The 25,675-nt window shown below is 38.6% G+C and overlaps 1 pseudogene; it reads right to left on the bottom strand.

Moving 5' to 3' along the window:
• Window positions 1-11,921: 11,921 nt before the first annotated feature.
• LOC109251816 (protein LZIC-like) lies at window positions 11,922-13,140 on the bottom strand (annotated as a pseudogene).
• Window positions 13,141-25,675: the final 12,535 nt, after the last annotated feature.

The raw sequence follows: 25,675 nt of genomic DNA, 5'->3' as shown, positions 1-25,675 counted from the left end.
AATCTGAACAAATTAAAAAAGATTATTATTCTTAGGTAAGAGTAGATATTACTACATCCATAAAACAAGAGCAAGAAGCTTTGAAATGAACAGTCATGGAATTAAAAAAATGTTAGAAATTTAAAATAAAATAAAGAAATTTAAAATATATATGATAACACCAATGGAAAACTTAATAAGTGGATTGGAAGATAAAGTTGAGAAAATTCCCTGAAAGGTGAATAAAAGACAAAGAGAAAAAAAAAAAAAAAAAAAAAAAACAAGAGAGAAAATAAAATAAGACCAATCCAGGAAGTCCAACATTTGAACTATAGGAGTTCCAGAGAGAACAGAAAAAATGGAAGAGAAGAAATTCTCAGATAAATAATCCAAGAAAATTTTTCCAGAGGACATGGCTTTCCAGATGGAAAAGGCTCACCAAATGTCCAGCATATTAGACGAAAACAGATCAATCCATCCATACATATTCTTAAACACATAAAACACAGAATAGATTCAAACCAACTTCAGAAAAGTAGTTACTGCGAAAGTATGAGAGGGGAAAAGAGTGGGAAGGAATACAGAGTGAGTTTCAACTAAATCTGTAATGTTTCTTCAAGAAGGAACTGGATATGGCAAAATGTTAATTTTTGTTAAATATGGGTAGTAGTACATGAGTATCTGTAATCTTCTCTCAACTATTCTTATATGTTTCATAATTAAAATATAAATGCAGGGCGCCTGGGTGGCTCAGTCGGTTGAGCGCCGACTTCGGCTCAGGTCACGATCTCGTGGTCCGTGAGTTCGAGCCCTGCATCAGGCCCCTGTGCTGACAGCTCAGAGCCCGGAGCCTGTTTCAATTCTGTGTCTCCCTCTCTCTGACCCTCCCCCATTCATGCTCTGTCTCTCTCTGTCTCAAAAATAAATAAAACGTTAAAAAAAATTAAAAAAATATATATATAAATGCAATGAGGCTCAGGAAAATACATAAGAATAATCACAGCAGCCAAAAACTGGAAATAAATTAAATGTCCACCCCAGGAATATAGATAAGTTGTGGTATATTCATATGAGGGATTGTTCAATAAAAAGGAATGAACAACTAATACATGAATAATGTGAATGAATACCAAAGATATCTTAAGAAAGGGAGCCAGGTACAAAAGTGTGTATGATTTAACAATAGGCAAAATGAATAGAGGGTGATAGAAGTCAGAATAGCCTAGAGAGAACAGAAGGATTAGGGGATTGAATGGAAAAGATAATAAGGGAACTTTCTGGGTTGATAGAACTGTTCTATACCTTGCTTTGAATAGAAGTTACATGAGTGTATGTAATTATCAAAGCTCACTGAACTGAATACTTACAATCTGTCGTTTTATTTTCTGTAAATTACACTTCAATGATGAATGAATGAATGAATGAATGAAGTGGGAAAAACAGGTGACAAAAGGGAACTTCAAAATTAAATTTTGGGTAGAAACTGGTGGTCTCCACTCTGTGTCCCTTCATGTCCACAATGTAAAAGTCCCAGGTGGGTTTGGAGAGCAAAGGTTTATAGAGAGTGTCTATGTCTCTTTTGTATTTTCATCTTTTTATTTGCTCCAGAATCCACATGTAATGGTACCAGCGTGATGGTCTGCTTCAGAAATCTGGGAAGAGGTAGACAAAAATGCTACAAAGAAAAATCACAGAACTCACATCTCATCTTGGCCAGCCTCCTTCCGATCCTATCTGTGAAGCTCCCTGACAACATTCCTGACCAGGGGTGAGTCAGTCTCATGCCTGAACCTCTGCAGTGACAAAGAGCTCCCTCTTTGGTGCAAACACCAATAACACTAAGTGGCAAACCTTAGTGAGTGCTGTGCCTGGCACCGTTCTCAGCCCTTTTTGTGTATTGACTCATCCCAAGTCAGCTCGTTCTAAATTTGGACAGCTCTACCTGCAGAAAGTTCAGACAGGACTCCCAAATTTCCCTGCTATCTTCATAGGTCTCTTAACTGAGGGGGAATGAGGATTTTCACTTTGGAACGAGTTGCCCATGGAGATGACAGGGGAACAGGGAGTTGGTATTCATTGTGCTACGTGTTTATCTTCATAAGAACATTGTTTCCTGGGCTCTGAAGTAATAGCAGTAGTAATAGGAATAGTTAACATTTATTGAGGCACATGCTCACTTTACTTGCATGTGCCTCATTTAATCCACACAACAACCCTGTTTTTCTATAGACAAGCAACTTGATGCTTTGAAAGTTTAAGTCACTATCTTAAGGCCCCGGAGCTGGTTGCCAGAATTCCAGCCCAGGCTCTCTGACCAGAGGCTGAGCTGTTAAGCATTCCAGTCCTCTTCTGGTACCTCTCTGTGGTCTGAGCAAATTGCCTTCCCCGTTTCCTTAAGTATGAAACAAGAGAGCGGCATTCGAAGACCCTAAAGCCCAGGCCTCACTCCGATAATCTGTGTTCTAAGCTATAGGTGTCTATAATCCTTTCCCATCTGGAATGTGCCCAGCATAACCTTTCCTAGGGCATCCAGCTAACATATGGAGATTAGGAAGAAGGGGAAGATGAAGAGATACATGACCCTATGACCCAGCAATTGCACTACTAGGAATTTATCCAAAGGATACAGGAATGCTGATTTGAAGGGGCACATGCACCCCAATGTTTATAGCAGTGCTATCAACAAGAGCCCAATTATGGAAAGAGCCCGAATGTCCATCAACTGATGAATGGATTAAAAAGATGTATGTATATGTGTGTATATATATATATATATATATGTACATATATGTATGAATGGATTAAAAAGATGTATGTATATGTGTATATATGTACATATATGTACACATACACGTATATGTATACATGTGTACATATATGTGTACATGTACATGTATATATACATGCGTACATATATATGTGCATATATATATACACATATACATACATCTTTTTAATCCATTCATCATTATATATATGTGTGTGTGTGTGTGTGTGTGTGTGTGTGTAATGAAATACTACTCGGCAATGAAAAAGAATGAAATCTTGCCATTTGCAACAATGTGGATGGAACTGGAGGCTATTATGCTAAGTGAAATATGTCAGTAAGAGAAAGACAGATATCACATGATTTCACACATATGTGGAATTTGAGAAACTTAGCAGATGATCATAGGGGAAGGAAAGGAAAAATAAAATAAAAACAGAGAGGGAGGCAAACCATAAGAGACTCTTAAATACAGAGAACAAACTGAGGGTTGGGGGGGGTGCTGGGGAAAATGGGTGATGAACATTAAATAGGGCACTTGTTGGGATGGGCACTGGGTGTTATATGTAAGCAATGAATCACTGGATTCTACTCCTGAAGGCAAGACTACACTGTATGTTAACTAACTTGAGAATTTAAAAAAAAAAAAAAATGGTTAAATTCCAAGCTTTTGAAGCCAAAGAGAGAGAGGGATACATGAATGAATGAGTGAACGAATGAAGTGGAATCTAGCATTTTCCTTGCAGAAGGCTGTCCCCAGTCAACTTTTCCTGGAGTGAAAAAAAAAAAGAAAAAGAAAAAGAAAAAAGGGTCCTCGTCTTACTTTTTAGTTTCAGTTGCTTTTCACCAGTTGGCTTCAAATCCCAGGGCATGAATAAAGCCAGCTTCAACCCCAGGGCTTTCTCTCAAGGCCCAGCTGTAGGCTAGAAGCAGAAAGTGAATATGCACAGAGTGGCCAATTAGTTCACTGACTGCCCTCATGACCTCTGACCCCTGCTGGGCCACCCCATCCATTAGCTGTCCTCTGCCCCCTCCACACTCCTCTCTCCCAGTTAGAGTCGATGTCGGGCCATTCTCTTTCAGCAAAGAAACATGCTCCCGCATTCAGCCAGCCGCTTCCACTTGCTGTTCTTTTGTCTCCTCCCTCTGTTGCCCTTGTTGCTAACCTGGTCACCACTCCTTGACCCTAGGCTGGGCTCTCTCCCCTCCTGGGAGTGGGGAGGGGCAGTATGCCAAGGCAGGGCTTGCTGGGAGGAAGAAGGCACACTCTTGCTTTTCCTTTCCGCTTGGATTTCAGCCCACAAGCTTTGAGTTTTAATCCTATTCCTCATCGTGAGAGAATCCCTGTAATGCTTTCTCTAGGGTGATGATTTCTTTCAAAGGCAAGTGTTTTTGAAGATTTCTGTGAGTTGGGAAGTCAGCAGTATGTTCCTTTGAGATGTTGGCTATTCCTCTATGAGGTTGGGGGGAAAAACTATATGTATAGAATTTCTGTGTATATATATATATTGTATGTATATATATATTATATATATATAATATATATGGTTGATTAAGAGAGAAAAGGCTAGTTCAAGATTATGGGTGTGTGAGTACCTATTTGTGAAATAAGGTAAAGCATCTATCAAAAGAGGAAAGTAAACTAATTTCATTGCACTTGAGAAAAGCCTTCTAAGTGTTCATTGCATCTGCTAATTCTTTAGCCTTCCAGCTCAGAGAGCAAGGGAGCTAGTGGTGAGTTTACTAGAAAAGGCTACGTTTGGGGGAGTCAGACCCATTGCATTGAAATCCACGTCCTCCCACTTGTCAACTGGGTGACTTTTGGTAAAAACAGTGGCTTCCAATTTTCTGAGTGCATTCCGTGTGCCGATCACTTTACATACGTCATGTCATTTAACCTCATAATATAAGCAGCAAGGCAGACGTTACTAGCCATCAACCTCTCTGTTGTCCAATAAAGAAATGAAGGCTAAGAGAAATGAAATTATTTGTTCAGGGTTGTATAAATAGTAATTGGCAGGAAAGGAATGGGAGTGAGGTATACATGACCTCAGCATCCTTAAAAGCAGTGCCATACCACCTCCCTGTTACAGCGCACCTGAGTTATTTAAGCTTTATGAGCTTTGGTTTCCACACCTGTGAAGCACCTGATAGTAATGACTAACCAGTCCTGAATGCTTATTATATCCCAGGCATTTTTCTAAATACTGACATGCCATATCTCACTTAATCGTCTCAAAGTTCTTTTTTTTTTTTTTAATGTTTTATTTTTGAGAGAGAGACAGAGCGCAAGCAGAGGAGGGACAGAGAGAGGAGACACAGAATCCGAAGCAGGCTCCAGGCTCCGAGCTGTCAGCACAGAGCCAGGTGCGGGGCTCGAAGCCACAGGGCCATGAGATCATGACCTGAGCCGAAGTTGGTCGCCCAACCGACTGAGGTGCCCCAATCGTCTCAAAGTTCTAAACACAAGAACTGTCTTATTCCCATTTTACAGAGGAGGAAACTGAGGCTTTGAGAGGTTGAGAATCCAGATCGTACACGGCTAATAAGTAGCAGAGCTGGGATTCTATTTTGAGCCTGTTTGGCACCAGGCCCAGGCTCTTTCTTTTTTCTGCTCTAGGATAGTTGCCTCAAGAAGGCCTGCTGACCAAGAAGATAGAGTCTGTACACGAAGAGGGGGCTACAGGAATGTGAGGAAGGAGGAAACGAATCCCAATGGAGAGCAACGCGGCCGGTTTTGTGGGTGGAAATTCACTTTAATGCCGGTAAGGCTCAGAAATACCGCTGTTTTATCAAGTGAGGCACACCCTAATTATGTACTAGTGTTTATGCTGAAGAGGGGGGCAGAGTCCTTGCCATAATGTCTAATAAATAGTAAGGCAGGTGCTGTATCTTATTTATCTTGGTCTTACTCTCCCTTTCCCTTCCCCTGCCCACCCCCATGGCAGCTTGCATAGTGCCTTGCACCATAGTAGATAGAGGTCCCTCTGCCCCTATCTTTCATTCCTTAAATGATAAGTTCCTACCTCAGGAAGGATTTGGTTGGGGCTAAGTGGCTTTCTTGGTTTGGAGGACGCTGCAGTCCCACAGCTGGAAGACCCCATTCCCTCTCCTCTCTCTCCCTGCAGCACCTCTGTCAAGAAGCCCACAGGCTGAATGATGGGGGGCCCGCTGCACCAGCAATGATTTATGGTTCTTTGTTATACAAGCCCTTTCACATTCCTCCCTGTCCTCTTTTTTGCAACCAATTCATCATGACATTTAAATGAAACTTCGGATAGGGAACTCTGGTTCACAGTCCCGAAGACAATCGTTCAGGACACCTGAGCAACAATAGATCTAGTATTCAGATCTATAAAAAGACCACTTCTCCATCAGGATTATTTCAGATTTCCCTGCTTTTCCCAAGGACCCAGGGAAATGCTTTTATTTCTACCTTAAAGAATCCCAGGACTCAGCCTGAACAGTGAAAAGAAAGGGGCCACATGCAGCAAACTGCCTGGGGAGGACAGTGCTCTGTAATTTCCCCATAATTAAAATAACAGAGGCCCCACGGAAGATATGAAAACAGTATTTCAGTCCGGGCTGCAGAATAACTTTGCAAAGGTGCCTCAGAGTTGTTTTACTCAGTGCTCTGGGAACCCCAGCTTTGTTGGGTCAATCAACCATCAAAATGATGATGGCAAAGTGAAGTGAAATTTTCTTGGTTCTTCATTCTATTAATATGTGCTGATGTCACACTAATCAAAGTAAACCCTTTAGCATGGCTGTAGGAGTAAACCAGCAGTGAGCATCTCCTTCTGCTTGTTATCAAGCCTCTATCACTCAGACCACTCATGGCATACCGTATGCTGGCATTATCTTGGCTATGTCAGTACAGTCAGCAGAATTGAGACTTCAATTCTTGAGGAAAAATCACATACACTAACTTTAGTACAAAATCATTGTAAAAAAAAAAAAGAGCATTTTTAAATGTTTATTTATTTATTTTGAGAGAGAGCACAAGCAGGGGAGGAGCAGAGAAGGAGGGAGAGAGAGAATCCCACGCAGGCTCTGTGCTGTCAGCACAGAGCCCAACGTAAGACTCAGACTCACAAACCATGAGATCATACCCTGAGCCAAGATCAAGAGCCAGACCCTTAATGAACTGAGCCATCCAGGAGCCCCTGGGCATTTTTAATTTTATTGACTGACTGTTGTGTATCATCACCTTATTGTGAAAAGAACTATGATATTTAGAGACTAACATCCATACATGATTTTTTTTCACATGATTTTTCATAACCAAGATGAGTAGGTGATGCCTTCTAATTTCTTATTGCATGATGCTAAACTCACTATTCTCTGTGCCTCATTTTCCCTTTGTACACAATTAGGAGATGGATGTTTCACTTCCTACCCTTCTCAAAGACAAAACACAAAATGCAATGTAAACAATGAGATATTTTCTATAATAATGTGTCCAAAAAGTTAGGCATACATCTTAATTTCAGGGAACCACATCCTACTTTAAATGCACCAAGGACTCTCAAATAATATCATTTGTAAAACAAATAAGCCCCTTGTATACTGGTTTAAACCATCCAGATTTTCAAGTAATAAGGTTGCTTAAAAGAGAAGTTCATTCAGTTAAACTTGCAAAGTTCCTAGAGTTCACTCTATGCACTTGGTAGTATAAAGTATTTTTTAAGTATATATATCAGCTTCAAATGTTTATCATTTCAGGAATGTCTTTGCTTCCCATTCCTTAAATGCAGTGATTTACCTTGACCTTAAGATGTAACATTTCATTGTTCATTCCAGATGATTCTGTTTCTGCTTTGTCATTTGCAAAATAGGAGTTTATCCCAAAGCAATTAGACAAAACAAAGTAAGAGACATGCATTTAAAAGATACATGGAAGGGCACCTGGGTGGCTCAGTCATTTGAGTGTCCAACTCTTGGCTTCTGCTCAGGTCATGATTTCACAGTTTGTGGGATTGAGCCCTGCATTGGGCTCTGCACTGACAGCATAAAACCTGCTTGGGATTCTCTCTTTCCCTCTCTCTCTGCCCACTCCCTCTCAAAAATAAATAAATAAACATTAAAAGAATTTTTAAGGGGCGTCTGGGTGGCTCAGTCGGTTAAGTGTCAGACTTTGGCTCAGGTCATGATCTCACAGTTCACGAGTTCGAGTTCCACGTCAGGCTCTGTGCTGACAGCTCAGAGCCTGGAGCCTGCTTTGGATTCTGTGTCTCCCTCTCTCTTGGCCCCTTCTCCACTCGTGCTCTGTCTCTCTCTCTCTCTCTCTCTCTCTCAAAAATAAATAAACATAAAAATTTTTTTAAATTTTTTTAAAAAGTAAAACAAAAAAGATACATGGAAAATTAAATAAATAAATAAATAAATAAATAAATAAATAATACATGGAGAGCAAGATTTTTAAAATACTAATGTTTTATAAAATTTGTTAACATTCACACAAATTAAGTAATATCACATATGACAATCTGAGTTGTATTTTTGCCCAAGAGTTCTGTCCCTCAAACTGAAAATAATTCTGTGTTAGATCCACAGTTCTTAAACTGTAGCCCAAGATACCACAGGGTGCATAGCAATAAGCCTATGGGGAAGCACAGAACATTTAATTTGTTTTTTTGTTTATTCCAATATGCCTAACATATAGTGTTACATTTGTTTCAGGTGTACAAAAAGCTATTCAATAATTCATACATCACCCAGTGCTCATCACAAGAGTACTCCTTAATCCCATCACCTCTTTCACCCATCCCCCTACTCACCTCCCCTCTGAAACTATCAGTTTGTTCTCTATAGTTAAGTTTCTTGGTTTGTCTCTCTCTCTCTCTTTTTTTTTCCCCTTTGCTCATTTGTTTTGTTTCTTAAATTCCACAAGTGGGTGAAATCATATGTTATTTGTCTTTCTCTGACTTATTTCACTATAATCATATATATGCCACGTCTTCTTTATCCATTCATCTATCAATGGACTCTTGGACTGCTTCCTTACTTTGCCTACTGTAAATAATGCTGCTATAAACATAGAGATGTATGTATCCCTTTGAATTAATGTTTTTGTGTTTTGGGGGTAAATATCCAGTAGTGTGATTACTGGATCGTAGGGAAATTCTAATTTTAACTTTTTGAGGAAACTCCATACTGTTTTCCACAGTGTCCGCACCAGTTTATATTCCCATCAGCAGTGCACGAGGGTTCCTTTTTCTCCACATCCTCTCCAAAACTTGTTTCTTGTGTTTTTGATTTTAGCCATTCCAACAAGTGTGAGGTGATATCTTGCTGTTGTTTCAATTTGCATTTCTCTGACGATGAGTGATGTTAAGCATCTTTTCATGTGTCTATTGGGCATCTGGAAGTCTTTGAAGAAATGTCTGTTCGTATCTTCTGCTCATTTTGTAATTGGATTATTTGTTTTTCGGGTGTTGAGTTGTATAAGTTCTTTATATATTTTAGATACTAATCTTTTATCAGATATGTCATTTGCAATATCTTCTCCCATTCCATAGGTTGCCTTTAGTTTTATTGTTTCTTTTGAGTGGAGAAACTTTTTATTTTGATATAGTCCCAATAGTTTATCTTTGCCTTTATTTCCCTTGCCTCAGGAGACATGTCTAGAAAAATGTTGCTATGGCTGATATCAGAGACATAACTGCCCATGCTCTCTTTTAGGATTTTTATGGTTTCAGGTCTTACATTTAGGTCCTTAATCCATTTTGAGTTTACTTTTGTGGATGGTGTAAGAAAGTGGTCTAGTTTCATTCTTCCACATGTAGCTGATCAGTTTTCTCAATACCTTTTGTTGAAGAGGCTTTTTCCCATTGGATATTCTTTCCTGCTTGGTCATATAATTGTAGGTTTATTTCTGGGTTTTCTATTCTGTTCCATTGATCAGTGTGTCTATTTTTGTGCTGGCACCATACTGTTTTGATTATTACAGCTTTGTAATATAACTTGAAATCTGGAACTGTGATACCTCCAGTTTAGCTTTTCTTTTTCAAAATTGCTTTGGCTATTTAGGGCCTTTTGTGGTTCCATACAAATTTTAGGATTGTTTGCTCTAGTTCTGTGAAAAATTCTGTTTGTATTTTGATAGGGATTACATTAAATCTGTAGTTTGCTTTAGGTAGTATAGACATTTTAACAGTATTTATTCTTCCAGTCCATGAGCATGGAATATCTTTCCATTTCTTTGTGTCAACTTCAATTTTTTTCATCAATGTTTATAGTTTTCCATATACAGGTCTTTTACCTCTTTGGTTAGGTTTATTCTTAGGTATCTTATTAGTTTGGATGCAATTGTAAATGGGATTGTTTTATTAATTTCTCTTTCTACTGCTTCATTATTAGTGTGTAGAAATGCAACAGATTTCTGTACATTGAGTTTATATCCTGTGACTTTACTGAATTCATTTGTCAGTTCTAGTAGCTTCTTGGTGGAATCTCACAGGTTTTCTATATATTGTATCATGTCATCTGCAAATAGTGAAAGTTTTACTTCTTCCTTACCAGTTCAGACGAATTTAATTTCTTTTTGTTGTCTGCCTGTTGTGGCTAGGACTTCCAGTACTATGTTGAATAAAAGTGATGAGCGTGGACATCCTTGTTTTGTTTCTGACCTTAGGGGGAAAGCTCTCAGTTTTTCCCCATTGAGTGTGATATTCACTGTGGGGCTTTCATATATGGTCTTTATTAGAAACATATAATATTTAAATTTTTTAAGGGCAACATAGTGATACTCAACATCTGTTAGAAATTATGTGAACTTCTAGTATGAGGTAGATTATGGTTTCAACATTAAACTTACTCTTTTAATGATGTCATATCTTTGCAAAGATGAGTTTTCTGCACTTGCTGTGATGAAAAGCAAGCACTGCATGAATACCATCAGTATGGAGCAGGAAATGAGTGTGGTGGTGTCTAATATGAGCTCAAGGTTGGAGAAGTTGTGCAGCACCCAACAGCCTCACATCTCCCATTAGCAAGTAATTTGACTATTTAAAAATGAAATAGGGGCACCTGGGTGGCTCAGTCAGTTAAGCATCTGGCTTTGGCTCAGGTTATGATCTCACAGCTTATAAGTTCCAGCCCCACATCGGGCTCTGTGCTGACAGCTCAGAGCCTGGAGCCTGCTTCCGATTCTGTCTCCATATCTCTCTGTCCCTCCCCTGCTCACGTTCTGTCTCTCTCTCTCAAAATAAATAAACATTAAAAAATTTTTAATGAAATAAGAATACTATTCGCTCTTTCAATTTGTATGTATTTTAATGGCTACTCAGTTGTGAAATCATAAATATGTGTTAAGATATTTGGATCTAACAACTTAACAAGTGGAGTTACTAGGTATTTCCTTTGGTGTGAGTTGTCATGAAAAAATTACTGAGACTTGAAGACCACAGTTAATCAAGAAAGTTTGAGAACCTTGGTTTTGTCGATTGTAAATTGAGTCTAATAATAGGGTCTACTATGCAGGGTTGCTGTGAGATTAAATAAATTAATATATGAACAATATTTAGAATAGTATCTGGCAAGCTGTGATAGTAGAAGTATTATCACCTCATTACCAGCACTTTTTTGTTTTTTTTTTGTTTTTTGTGTTTTTTTGTTTTTTTGTTTTTTTGCTTTTTAGTTCACATCTTTTCATTTACTCTCAGCACTTAAAAACAAGGAGGCTTGTGGGTGCCTGGGTGGCTTAGTTGGTTAAGTGTCTGCCTTCAGCTCAGGTCACAATCTGATGGCTCGTGAGTTTGAACCTCATGTTGGGCTCTGTGCTGACAGCTCAGAGCCTGGAACCTGCTTCAGATTCTGTGTCTCCCTCTCTTTTTGCCCCTCCCCCACTTGCTCTCTCTCTCTCTCTCTCTCTCTCTCAAAAGTAAAAATAAACATTAAAAAAAAACACAAAGGCTTAATAAAAACAGAGAAACTTTTTTCTGTACTCTCTCTCAAACACACAAGACATAATGAATAAGGTCTAATGGGTCCCTCATCTCCAAAAGTCTAGGATCACTCAGGTAGGCAGCCCTACACAAAGCACAATGATGAAGGGTATAACCAGGAGCCACAAGTATGTTTTTCTGTCACCTTTTCTTAGGTTATCAATGCATTCAAGAATCTCGTGATTTCTTTGCAATGATTCAAAATCCCTAGAATAATAAGAATGTGATCAATGTCCCAAGGTTCCACACCATGTCATGTTTTCGTTTTTTCAAACTCAGAGCTTGCCAGTGCAAGAACTTTGTCTCCAAAGCCAAGGTCTGTAGAGACTTTCTCAAACTGGCTGAGTGTAGCACCTGCATGTGCTGACAAGAAGCCTCATCATCTGCAGTCAGCTTCTCCCTAAGTTTCCTGAGAGCAGCTAGTATCTCCACTTTGTCTTGAGTGTACAGGCCTCTTTCCAACTTTCCTGCCATGAGATCTCCATCCATCCCTGCTCACCTTGTCTGAAGGTGCCCTGGTTCGTTCGTTCTTTTTTGTTCTTTCTTTCTTTCTTTCTTTCTTTCTTTCTTTCTTTCTTTCTTTCTTTTTTCTTTCTTTCTCTTTTAGTGTTTATTTAATTTTTGAGAGAGAGGGAGACAGAGGAGAGAGAGAGGGAGACACAGAATCTGAAGCAGGCTCCAGGCTCTGAGGCATCAGCACAGAGCCCGATGCAAGTCTCAAACCCATGAACTGCAAGATTATGACCTGAGCTGAAGTCAGACGCTTAACTGACTAAGTCACCCAGGTGCCCCTGTCCTGGTTGTTTCTTTGCAAATAATCTGATGACCTCCAAGGTTTTGTTTTGTTTTTTTTAATGTTTATTTATTTTTGAAAGAGAGAGTGTGAGCAAGCAGGAGAAGGGCAGAGAGAGGGGGGGACAGAGGATCTGAAGTGGGCTTTGCACTGACAGCAGAGAGCCTGATGCAGGGCTCGAACTTGAGAACTTTGAGACCGTGACCTGAGCCAAAGTCCTAGGCTTAACCAACTGAGCCACCCAGACACCCCTGAAAACCTCCAGAGTTTTAAAGGCCTGGCTGATAGCTGCCTTCCAGGTGCTTTCCACTTAGCAGTTGCTTTCCACTTAGCTCATCTATCAAAGTCATATTTTCAGACTTTTTAATTTTCTCCATTGAATCATTAAATTCACTTAGTTTTCCAGAGTTTCCTCTTTGGTTTCTTCATATTCATCTCTATCACATTCCTCTCTGCATTCCTCCAGAGCCTGTAATTGCTGCATTAGTCTGTTCAAATTTCTTCTTCCAATTTAGTTCTCTAAATGCTGCTTTAATTTACTTGTCTCTGTCTTTCCTCTGGAAGCCATTTTGATCTCTTGTCTCTTAGCACTTTGAACTCTGCACCGTGTTGACTGGTCCCAAAGTGCATAAACCCACAGCTGTTGAAGTTCCAACTGTTACAAACTTGAGGAAAGTGAAATTGTTCATCAGGACTACAAGAGGCTCAGAGTTCAAACCACTTGGATGTGCAGTTGGGTCCTCAGGCCCTCGGGTTCCCCTCTCCCCAGGACAGTTCTTTTCAATGATCTTTTTACTTATTTCTGTGTAAAAGGAAAGAAAAAACAGTTTGGGGGGTATGCCAATGCATCAGTCACATTAAGACTTTATAACTGCCATAATAATCATAAATTTCTATTTAAATTTACTATCTGGGTGGAAAAGAGAAATTACTCCATTTCTTTACTCTTGATTTCTTTGATTTTTGGGTCTCCTGGGACTGAAATCTTCATCCAATTGCTTTTTTTAATGACTAGAAACAGAATTTGTCTCTGGTGATAACAGGGAGTTTTTAAAAATGCTATCAAAAACTCTTTTCCAACAGGTTTACAGCTTTTCAAAACAAAATATTTTTAGGGCACCTGGCTGGCTCAGTCATTAGAGCATGCAACTCTTGATCTTAGGGTTGTAAGTTTGAGCCCCACCTTGGATGTCGGTAGAGGCTACTTACAAAAAATAAAATCTAAAATAAAAAATGACCAAAATAGTTTCTTAAAATTTTGTCCAAGGAAACATCTAATAAGATTTTGACCTCCCACCACTCCCCTCTCCAAATTGATGGCTAAGGAGGCAGGCAGAATCAACTTGCTATGCATTGATTACAGCTTTTGTCTTGCCGTAGCTTAGCAAACTCCTTGGAGCTGCTTTAATTACCATTTATTTTTAATTTTTATATAATCTGAACCTTACAGAAGAGTTGTAAAAATAGTAAAAAAATCCCTGTAATCTTCACCAAGATTTCCCAAAATTCATATTTTACCACTATAAATTTACTACTTTTCCCTTTGTAGTTAGTTAATATTTTGTGACAACATACTTTGTAACTATGTAAATATCCTGTTTCTCATCCAAATGTCACCCACTAGCTTAACCATCCTCTACCAATTCAACTATTACTATCATGGTTGCCAAATAGTGATTTTCTAATCCCATCATTCCTTCTACATTTATTAGCTACCATTCTACTGTAAGGACTCACTTTCCCTTCTCCCACATTTGTTATTTACTCTCTTATTTACTTATATGTTTTTATATTCTTATTTTAGTCCATAAGTGGTACTATATTACTATTATTTTTTATTTTTATGCTTAATTGTCCCAGATTTGGCTGGTTGAAGACTTTTCAGTATGGCTCTTTATCATTTGGACATGTCCCACCATTCTTTGAGCGCTTCCTAACTTAGTAGCTTAAAATGATGCATAATATGAGGTTCATCATATTCCTTCCCAGCTCAAGCTCTAGAACCAGCCAATTCTCCAAGGAGCTCTGGCTCCTTTCAGTAGCAAACAGGATTTAGAAACCACATTCTGGGTGCCCAGTGTGCTTATTACTCCTGGGGCGTTATTCCTTCTGAGATTTTTCAGTGGACAGAGCTAGGAAATTATATCCATATCTATCCACACATATCCATATCTATCTATGTTAAACACCATGAGTTTGTACTGTCTTGTCCAATTCTAATCCATTATTATAAGATATATTCTACTCTTCTCTCTTTCCCTATTTGTAACTCTCTTTTCTCTCAGTGAGAAAATTGAATTCCATTGTTCATAATATTTTTACTCATTTACCCAATCCCAGAATACACGGCAAGAAGTTCTAGAATTGCTACCAAAAACAAACAAAAACAAAGACAAAAAAACTAACCATTGTAAAAACAAACCCACAAAGTTTATTTTTTTTTTATTTTTTTTTTAACGTTTATTTATTTTTGAGACAGAGAGAGACAGAGCATGAACGGGGGAGGGTCAGAGAGAGGGAGACACAGAATCTGAAACAGGCTCCAGGCTCTGAGCTGTCAGCACAGAGCCCGACGCGGGGCTCGAACTCCCAGACCGCGAGATCATGACCTGAGCCGAAGTCGGCCACTTAACCGACTGAGCCACCCAGGCGCCCCCAAACCCACAAAGTTTAATATTCATTTATAGTTCATTTTTTCTTTAGTCTGAGAATATACAGTTTTTTAAAAATTGTATTCTTAGGTTATTTGGCTTGAATTAGTTCCCCTCCCAACCCTCACACCTACATTTCAGTGTGACTTTATTATTCATTTGAAATGTAGTTTGATTTGTTTGTATTCCGTTGTTAGGGTTTCCCTTATTTGCATGTGTGTGTGTGTGTGTGTTTCTTTTTTTTTCCTCAATATACGAATCATGAACATGGCTCTAAAAGAACCATACAAAAAGGAATCTTCAAAAGAAATGTCATTTTCCATCTTCTGCTTAGTGTCCACCCTCCTCACCCTTTCAATCACATTCCCACCCACCTCTGGTAAATAAACAATCTCATTAGTCTCTGGTGTATCTTTCCTGTTTTCCTTTTTGACCAAAAAGCAGGCACAGGCCTATTTTCTCACTTTCCTTTTTTTCTTAACACAAAGGTAGCATTCTCTTTTGTTTTTTGCTTTTTTCATTAAACAATATATACTAGAAATCATTTCACATCTGTATGCAGACATCTACCACATTCTTTCTAACAGATGTAGAATGCTCTATTTTGTGCTTATATCATAAGTTATCCAACCATTCTTTTCTAAACGGGCATTTAGATGGTCTTCAATATTTTGTAAATACAAACAATGCAGCAATAATTGACCTAGAGCATATGTATTTCCATATTGTTGGAGGTATATATTTAGGGTGAATTCTCAGAAGTAGGATAACTAGACCAAAAGTAAACATATTTGAAGTTTTTAAGATACCTGGTAAGGTTATAATATAGAGCTTTAAAGTAATTTTTGTGATAATGTTCACTACGTATTTATCCATATAGGTATTTTTGTTTTAGATTCTGGGCTACTAGACTTTGTATGTCTTTTAAGCAGCACAATTATATCTTAACAAATGTGTTCTGGTGATTATAAGCAATTGAATAACGAAATCCTTCTTAAGTAGATTAGATTTTGTACATGTGTATTTAATTAGATTTTAGCACCAACAGTAGTAATGTCAAAAATAATGAAGGAAAAATCCCTTAGATCTGAAAAACAATAGGTATATAAGGCTAGATCACATTCTATCTATGGGGATGATCAGGGACATCATATTTTTACATCTCTAAGGAGGAGGTATTTCCTCCCAGTAGAGTTGATGATCTGAAGTCACTGGAAAATGATGAATAGTTAAGGGAGCCAGTTTTCTGGTGCTACAAGGCTGGTTAATTATACTGTAAATCATGCAAACACCGACATTTTGAACAAAAAGCTCTCCAGACATCATTTCCTTCTCACTGAAAGAACAATTCTTTTAAAAATAGGCAGACTGGTAATTATCTTAGGCTGAGAATATACAAAATATAGACATTAATCCCTAGAGATGCAGAGAAGCTTTATGGCTTTGAAGTCTGTGAGGCATTTTAAAAATGCTTTATAAATATGATTTGACACTCTTGATTAAGCATTGTAGAAGCAAGAACAACAAACTCCCACCTCTGTAGTCTGTGGTCAGTATAATAACATTATTCTTGAGTTTTATTATTTATGTCTTTCTTTTGGGAGTCTTCCTTTATATAAATTCTGGGATTCCCCAGTAATTCTCTACCCTTTAGAAAGGTGAATGTTTCATTTGGAAACCTTTGTGGGATTTGAGCTTTCACAGATGAAGATCAAAGATAGAAATTAGTCCTCCACTCCGTTGCTAACTGACGTCAACAGATCCTCCCTTGTCCTTTTTGTTTTTTCCACTATAAAAGGAAAAGAATTTCCCTATGGCCCAAATATTGTTATTTTACCACATTTGCTTTATCATTTGTACTTTGATGATTTTGTTAATATAGTGTCTGCAAGGGTTCTCCACTGTAAATTTACTATTTTTCTCTTTGTAATTAATAAGTACCTTGTGGGACATACATGTGATTCTAAATATCCTCATGTGTTTCTCACAGGCAGGGAAGAATTTCATGAAGAGACCTCAAATTCACAATAGGCGTCCTCACTAGATCTCTTTAAATATGGTATTATTGAAATTACCTCATGCCAAACATCTATACCCAAAGAAAACTACGTTTCATCTGTTACTGCTTTCATCTTGGCATCAGTAAGATGAGGCAATGCAGCCTTGCTTAAGGCTGGAGTCACAAGTTTGGGAATCACACAACCTGGGTTCAAAATATAGTGTGGCTATATACTGCCAGCTACTTAATGTCTTTGAGCCTCAGTGACTTCTTCAGAAAAACAAGAATAATTACCAATCCCATAGGGTTGTTGTGAGGGTTCAATGAGCCCTTCTAATATGAAAAGTACCCAGAACTGTGTGCAGCATTCAATAGGCACCAATAAATGGTAGCTATGGATAACTAATAATGAGAATATTATTTTGGTTAGTTTTCAGCCCTGATGGAATTTCTGTTTCGGATGGAGACATTCTGCTATATTAAATACCTATACTGTTGATCCAGCCTCAGGCCAGAGCTGATTTAAAACCAGAAAAGCATACCCTCCCCTGCAATTTCTCCCCAGGAAGTTCCACTGTGGGGTCTATGGATCTAGAGTTTATGCCAACTCTTTACTTCAATGCGGACTGTCCTCTTGGAGGTTAGTAACATGATTCCAGAGCCCTTTATTCCGACAAGACTGGAGTGCCACCATGAGGTCAGCTTTGGTCCTGATGATATTTACTTGAATTCTGTCCTGATGACAGGAATATTTGAGTAGTTACATTTATATTGCATTATACTTACATTAAAGCCTAAAAAGTTCACTCCATTGACTCTTTATGGGAAGAAAACAATGTACAAAAAGTATAAAAATTTGGATTTCTTAAGGTACTTGATTTGGATTTCTAAACTACCATAGTACTGGTGACTCTTGAGAATTTGAAATTGAATACTTAGCTCCAAGGAAACTGAGATTTTTATCCAAGTGTGAATGGCTGCTGATTTGTTATCTTTGGCCAATCACCCTCTCCTCAACTTCTATTTTAATTAAGCCCCTGAAGCTGTGATCCTGAAGTCTCTAGCTCCCTTTGCAAAGAAATAATTCCTATTTCCAAATGTCCCATTAGAAACTCCACTCAGGTACCCCACAGAAATCTCAAACTCAGCCCACACAACATTAAAGTGACTATATTATCCTCACACAAACCTAGCCCTCCAATATTCTGCATCTCCACGAACAGAGCCACCCTCACCCAGTCACCTAAGTTTGAGACGTGGGAGTTGTCTTAGGTTTCTCCCTTTCCCCATCTTCCTACATCGAATCACTAAGAGAGTCTCTCAATGTCACCTTATTGTCCCTTAATTCTGCTTCTTTATCCTCCTCCCTCTTGCTACCACCTTTTCTCCTCCCTAGACTACTACCGCAATATTCTTTAGGTCTCTATAACTTCAGACTTGCCTCCCTTCCATGCTGCTGCTAGAGTGATCTTGTAAAATGAAAAACTGCTTATACCACTTGCTTAACATCCTTTAATGGCTCAGTGCCTTCAAGATCAAGTCAAAACTCCTTGGTATCCCATAAGGGATGAGGAGCCTAGTCCTTACCCACCATCCAGATCCAACTCTTGCTGCATGATCTGCTTCTACCTTGTTTTTAAATTAACACAAATGCATGCAAATTATTTCTTTACATTATCTCCTTCATTATTAGAATTTGTAACCTCATGTCAATAAGTAACTTATGTCATATGTCTTTCCATCCAGAAATAGGGCATTTAATATTTTTTATATCAATGGCAAACAGATTTGCTGTTTGTTCCATTTGGGTCCCAGCTGTGACATTTCTGTGCACATGCAGAATGAAAACACTGTAGGATAGCCCTATACTGAGGTTCATGGAGTGAGGAATATTAAAAAGTTGGAGGCTGATCTCTTTCTTCTGTTTGGCAAACCACTAGATCTCGGCACTAAGCTTCTATTTTTTTTAATTCAAGTATAATTAACAGATAGTGTTATATTAGTTTCAGGTATACGGTATAATGACTCAACAACTTTATATGTTACTCAGGACTTATCATGGTAAGTGTACTCTTCATCCCCTTCGCCTGTTTTATCCAGCCCCACCACCTCCCCTCTGGCAGCCACCAGTTTGTTCTCTGCATTTAAGAGTCTGGTTTGGGGCTCCTGGGTGACTCTGTTGGTTAAATGTCCAACTCTTGATCTCAGCTCAGGTCATGATCTCACCGTTCATGAGTTCGAGCCTCCATCAGGCTCTGTGCTGACAGTGCAGAGCCTGCTTGAAATTCTCTCTTTCTTCCTCTCCCAGTCCTTCCCTTGTTCTCGCTGTCTCTCTCTTTCTCAAAAATAAATGAACCTTTTTAAAAAAGAGAGTCTGGTTTTATCCATTTCCAGCTTTGTTGAACCACTAGTAGATCCCCAAACACAACAGGCTTTTTTCATACCTCTTTACGTCTGTTGCTACTGTTTCCCTTACTTAAAATAGCTTTACCTGTCTTGTCTAATTTCTCAACATCTTTTTAAGGATATGCAAAATTTATCTCCCCTATACACCTTTCCTAACCTTCCACAAAGCCCATACTGCCACCACAGAGCAACTACCTCCTTACCTTCTATAACTTACACAACTGTACCCAGAATTTTCTTGCTTTCTCTGAAAGAAGCTCTCTATCCTTAGCAGATTTGATGCTACTTGAGAGCAAGGACTGTGTCTAATCTGTCTGTATATCCCTAGGGCCTAGGGCATGCCGAGCACCCTGAAAACAACAATCACAAAATTGGGGGAATAATAGGCGGGGAGTAGAGAAGAAAAATATTTTCAAAGACATAATTTGAAGGCATGGAATCATCACTCTGTTCATAAAAGCAAGATATCCCAACTAGCACCCACTGCAGTGTTACCAGACTTTGTGTTCTCAGTTGTCCACTTGAGAAACCATGTGTGTCTACCAGTCAGACCATACTGGTTTTTGGAGAAATTCCAGTTCTACAAAACCATGATTCAATTTCCTTGCCACTTTTATTGACGATGGTTTTAAATTGCTTTGTTTCTTTTTTTTTTTCCCCAAGAGGAAATGGTCTCTTAATGAGTCACTTGGACATTGTCAAGATCAGAATTGATAGAAGTCTGACAATTTCCATTTGACTTTTTCATTCCTTCAGCCCAAATTGATTACAAAGCACCAAACAAAAGACATAGGTCCTTTCCTAAATCCACAAAGTTGGCAGTTTCAGAGATCCTTGTCTATTTTTATTTCACCTCATTAATTCAACAAGATTTATTGACCACTTATTATGAAACAGGCTCCATGAGAGGCAAACATAATATAAGAATAAGTGAGATACAGGCCCAGCCCCCCAGAAGCTTAAAGTCTGGTGTGGGACAGATTTGGAAACAATTACAGTGCAATAGGAAAAGAGCTAAAATAGAGGTATTTACGAAGTGGCATGAGAACTCATAGAAAGAAGACAGATTATGTCAAGGAGAGGATATTCAGGGTAAGCTTCACAAAGGAGAGGAGATATAAAGCTGAGTTTTGAAAAATATAGGAGTTTTCCAGGGAGGAAAAGAAGAGAGGACATACCAAAAAGAAAGAAAAATATGTAACCAAGGTTCAGAGTTAGAAGAAGCAAAGCCAAAATGAGATGATAAAATTAAAGCTTAGAGGAGTTAACTTGCTTAAGGTCACACAGTTGGTAAGTAAAGGGCTGGGGGGGGGGGGGCTGTTGAACCCGAGCTGGAGTTATTTGTGGGAGGATGTCATATTTCTTTTTTTTTTTTTAATTTTTTTTAGCGTTTATTTATTTTTGAGACAGAGAGAGACAAAGCATGAACGGGGGAGGGTCAGAGAGAGGGAGACACAGAATCTGAAACAGGCTCCAGGCTCTGAGCTGTCAGCACAGAGCCCGACGCAGGGCTAGAACTCACGGACCGCGAGATCATGACCTGGGCCGAAGTCGGCCGCTTAACCGACTGAGCCACCCAGGCGCCCCGAGGATGTCATATTTCTTAAGAGTGTTGAGAATTATTGCTCAGGGCCTGGCATACAAGTTACAGGAACTCAGACTACATTCAGTAGACAATGGCAAATTACGAGAGGTTTTTAAGCAGAGAAACAACATGGTCCCATTTGGGCTTCCAAAAGATAATTCTAGCAGTGATTTTTTTTTTTTCAAACATTAAAAATAAATTTATTCACGGGCACCTGGGTGGCTCAGTCAGTTAAGTGTCCAACTCTTAGTTTCAGCTCAGGTCATGATCTTGAGGTTTCAAAGTTCAAGCCCCTCATCAGGCTCTGTGCTGACAATGCAGAGCCAGCTCGGGATCCTCTCTCTCTGCCCTTCCCCTGCTGCTGCTCTCTCTCTCTCTCAAAATAAATAAATAAACTTTAAAAAACTAAATTTATTCATTAATTTTTTGAACAGTGCTATTATGAACATGCATGTACATGTATGTATTTTAGTTCTTGTTTGAGTGCCTGTTTTCAATTATTTCAGGTATATACCTAAGAGTAGAGTTTCTGGGTCATATGGTAATTCTATGTTTAATGCTTGGAGGAACCAACAAATTTTTTTCCACAGAGGCTGAATCAGTTTTACCTTTTTAACACAAATATATTTAATGCACATACATATATTTTAACACAGTGTATGAGAGTTCCTATTTCTCCATGTTCATTAACTTAGCATATACACACTGATTACTTTAAATGTTCAAAATATAGTGTGAGGCTATAAAGAGGAAAGAAATGGAACTGATATTTTAAGACATAATGAGGCCAGACGTCATCTAGTTGATTAAATTATGAATGTGTCATCTAATTCCTCAAATTCGTCACAACTCATGATTTAAAAAAGTTTTTTGAATATAGTTGACACACAATGTTACATTAGTTACAGGTGCACAACATGGCGACTGAACAAGTTTATATGTTATGCCATGCTTACCACAACTGTATCACCACACAACACCGTTACAATATCATTGACTATATTCCCTATGCTGCACCTTTTATTCCCATGACTTATTCATTCCACAACTGGAAGCCTGTGTCTCCCACCCCCCCTTCACCCATTTTGCCCATCTCCCCACACCCCAGCAGTGATACTTAACCCTGACTGTAATTAAAATCACTTGAGAAGCTTTCAGAAATTACAGGCCAGCTACTCTGATCCAAGGCAACTTGCTGACTTTGGTGTTAGGCAACAAATGAAGGTCGTTCCTAACACAATCAAGACAGAATTTCTGGGAATGGGACCCAGTTTTCTTTTGTTTTGTTTTTTAAGTTGCTCAGAAGATTCTAATGTGCAGTGAGGGTCAAGAACTACTCAACTAGGAGAAGGGCTGAAAGATGGAAAAGAACTATTACGTATTAAGCACTTACTATACATGAGATTTTGTTCCAATAACTTTAAACAATAACTATAATCTCTATATGTTAGAAGATGTATATATATATAGTATCTTGAGCCACTTAAACCATTTTGAGCCCTGTGTGGTGAACAATTCTATTGTTCCTAGCCTTCAAGGTAAATATTATAATCCTATAATCCCTATTTTACCAATGAGGAAATTGAAGCAGACTGGTGAAATAACTTGTCTAAGGTTGTCACCATTAGTAGATACAACTGGATTCACCTGTAAGCCTTTCTGATAGCCCAAACCCATGATTGGCCTATGAGCCAAGCTCAATTCTCAGAACAATCCTGAAGTGTCACGATCATCATTTCACAAATGAGGAAATTGGTCCTGATGAGGAAATTAGTCCAATCAGGTTCATCTGAATAGGTCACAGCCTACATGGACAGGCTGGGAGGGATTTAAACTCAGACTTCTTTAACTCCAACTACATGCTTACGAGAGTTAAAGTATAGAGCATATATATTCAACACTCAATACAATTTGTTCCTCTGAAAGAATGGAGGCATAATGGATTAATATAATCTAGAGTATTCTTTTTTAAAAAATGTTTATTTATTTTTGAGATGGGGAGGGCAGAGAAAGAAAGAGAGAGTCTCAAGCAGGCTCCACACTATCAGCACAGAGCCTGATGCAGGGCTTGGACTCAAGAACCATGAGATCATGACCTGAGCTGAAATCAAGAGTCGGACACTCAACTGACTGAGCTACCTAGGTGCCCCAACCCAGAGTGTTATTCTTAACAAGGAGAACCATCCCTAGGTCTCAGGAGGCTAACCCTCTGTTGAACCACCAATTCCAGGGGGCTTTTGCGGGGGGGGGGGGGGGGGGGGGGCGGAGATTGGGTCACAAAGAATTCTGTGACAACCCTCTATCATATTTACCTGAAAAATTTTAACCCTGGCTAAATTCAACACTACAACGTGTTCATACCCTTATCTAAGCAACTGAATCATGCTGATTGGTTTCTTTTTTAAGTCACTATCTCCAACTCCTATGGGCATTCACTGCTCAGCAATGTTACACATTTTCCTACTAAGTTCATTTTCTCACTCTTAGAGGACACTATTTTCATATCATTTCTTCCATCCTCAACTCTCCAATGCTCCCTGACAAAATTTCATCCCATTCCCTTCCCATTAGTTTGCCTCCATTCTCTGTTGCATCAACAATTTCTATCTTTTCACTGGATCATTCCTTACGATTTACAAGCATCCCTTAGCATCTATCTTTAAAAACATCAAAAACAAAAAGCGAAACGTCCTTTGAGCCCACATCTGCTTCTAGTTAACACCCAACTTCTCTGTTTTCCTTCCCAGTCTAACCTATTGCAAAGAGTTTGCTTCAACACAGTCCACCTTTGTCAATTCAATCATTTGCATCCATCATGCCACTGAAACTGATATTATCAGGGTCACTAGTGACCTCCATGTTGCCAAATGTAGTAACCTTTCTCATTGGTCCTCAGTCTCTCAACAGCCTTTAAAACAGCCTACCTTGCCTTCTTCCTGAAATTTTCTTCTGTCTTTGGTGACACCACATTCCTTGTCTTCCTACCTCCCTGGTTACTTCTTCTCAAACTTCTGTGTTATAGGTGTAGTCTTCTCTAATCTACCTGATCTCTAAATGTTGGGGTACTCTAAGGGTCAGTCCTGGGTCCCCTTCTCACCCCTATTCACACAATCTAAGTGACCACCTTCATAATCATGCTTTTTTTTTATTTATTTTTTCATCATGACTAGTCTAATCTTTAATCCCCATCCCCTATTTGCCACCCCCCCCACACACGCACCTTCCCTGTGGTAACCATCAGTTTGTTCTCCATAGTAAGAGTCTGTTGGGGGTGTCTGGCTGGCAAATCTTGATCTTGGGGTCTTGAGTTCACACCCCACACTCGGTGTAGAGATTACCTTAAAAATTTTTTTTAACTAAAATAAAATAAGGGGCGCCTGGGTGGCTCAGTCTGTTAAGTGTCCAACATGGTTCATGGGTTCAAGAGTCCTGCCTCCTGCTCTGTGATGACAGCTCAGAGCCTGGAGCCTGCTTCAGATTCTGTGTCTCCCTCTCTTTCTGCCCCTCCCCTGCTCATGCTCTGTCTCTCAAAAATAAATGTTAAAAATTTTTAATTAAAAAAATTTTAAATATATATACCCAAAAATTTTAAAAAAAATTTTTTTTAATTTAAAGAAGAGTCTGTTTTTCGGCTTGTCTCTTTTCCCCCCCTTTGTTTGTTTGCTTTTTAAGTTCCACATATGAGTGAGATCATATAGTATTTGTCTTTATCTGACTTATTTTGCTCAGCATTATATATCATCTCTCTCTAGTTCCATCCAAGTTGTTGTAAATGGCAAGATTTCATTCTTTTTATGACTAATATTCCCATATATATATAATGACAAATATGTATCTATATATCTAAATAGATGATAGATAGATAGACAGACAGATAGATAGTTATCTCACAGTTCCTTTGTCCATTTATCTATCAATGAACACTTGGGCTGCTTCCATACTTTTGCTATTATAAATAATGCTGCAATAAATATAGAGTTGTATGTATCCCTTTGAATTAATGTTTTTGTATTTGGGGGGTAAATACTCAGTAGTGCAATTCCTGGATCATATGGTAGTTCTATTTTTAATTTTTTGAGGGACCTCCATACAGTTTCCCACAATGGCTGCACCAATTTGCGTTTCCTTTTTCTCTATATCGTTGCCAACACCTGTTGTTTCTTATGGTTTTGATTTTAGCCATTCTGACAGGTGTGAGGTGATATCTCATTGTAGTTTTGATTTGCATTTCCCTGATGATGAGTAATGTTGAGCATCTTTTCATGAGTCTGTTGGCCACATGATTATGCTTTTAGATATGGCTTGTCACCACTTACATAGGGATTGGGTTCTGAAGTCAATTCATGAAGAGAAGAAAATTCATGAAATAGAATTATTCTTGGAAATTCCTTAAATCTCCTATAAAGTATGGTAGTTGTGGTTTCACACATTGATTTTTTAAATAGTTATGACCATATTTATGTGCCAAATTGAAGGCCAACATTTCACTTCCTAATAAGCTCTACGTCAATTATTTTCCTCCCATGTTGAGATAAATTATTTTCATG

This window comes from Panthera pardus, unplaced genomic scaffold, assembly GCF_024362965.1.
Source record: "Panthera pardus isolate Hobbes unplaced genomic scaffold, ASM2436296v1 HiC_scaffold_3, whole genome shotgun sequence".
NCBI classification, from domain to species: Eukaryota; Metazoa; Chordata; class Mammalia; order Carnivora; family Felidae; genus Panthera; species Panthera pardus.
The sequence above is the reverse complement of the archived record's forward strand: the minus strand, read 5'-3'. Positions and strand labels throughout refer to the sequence as shown.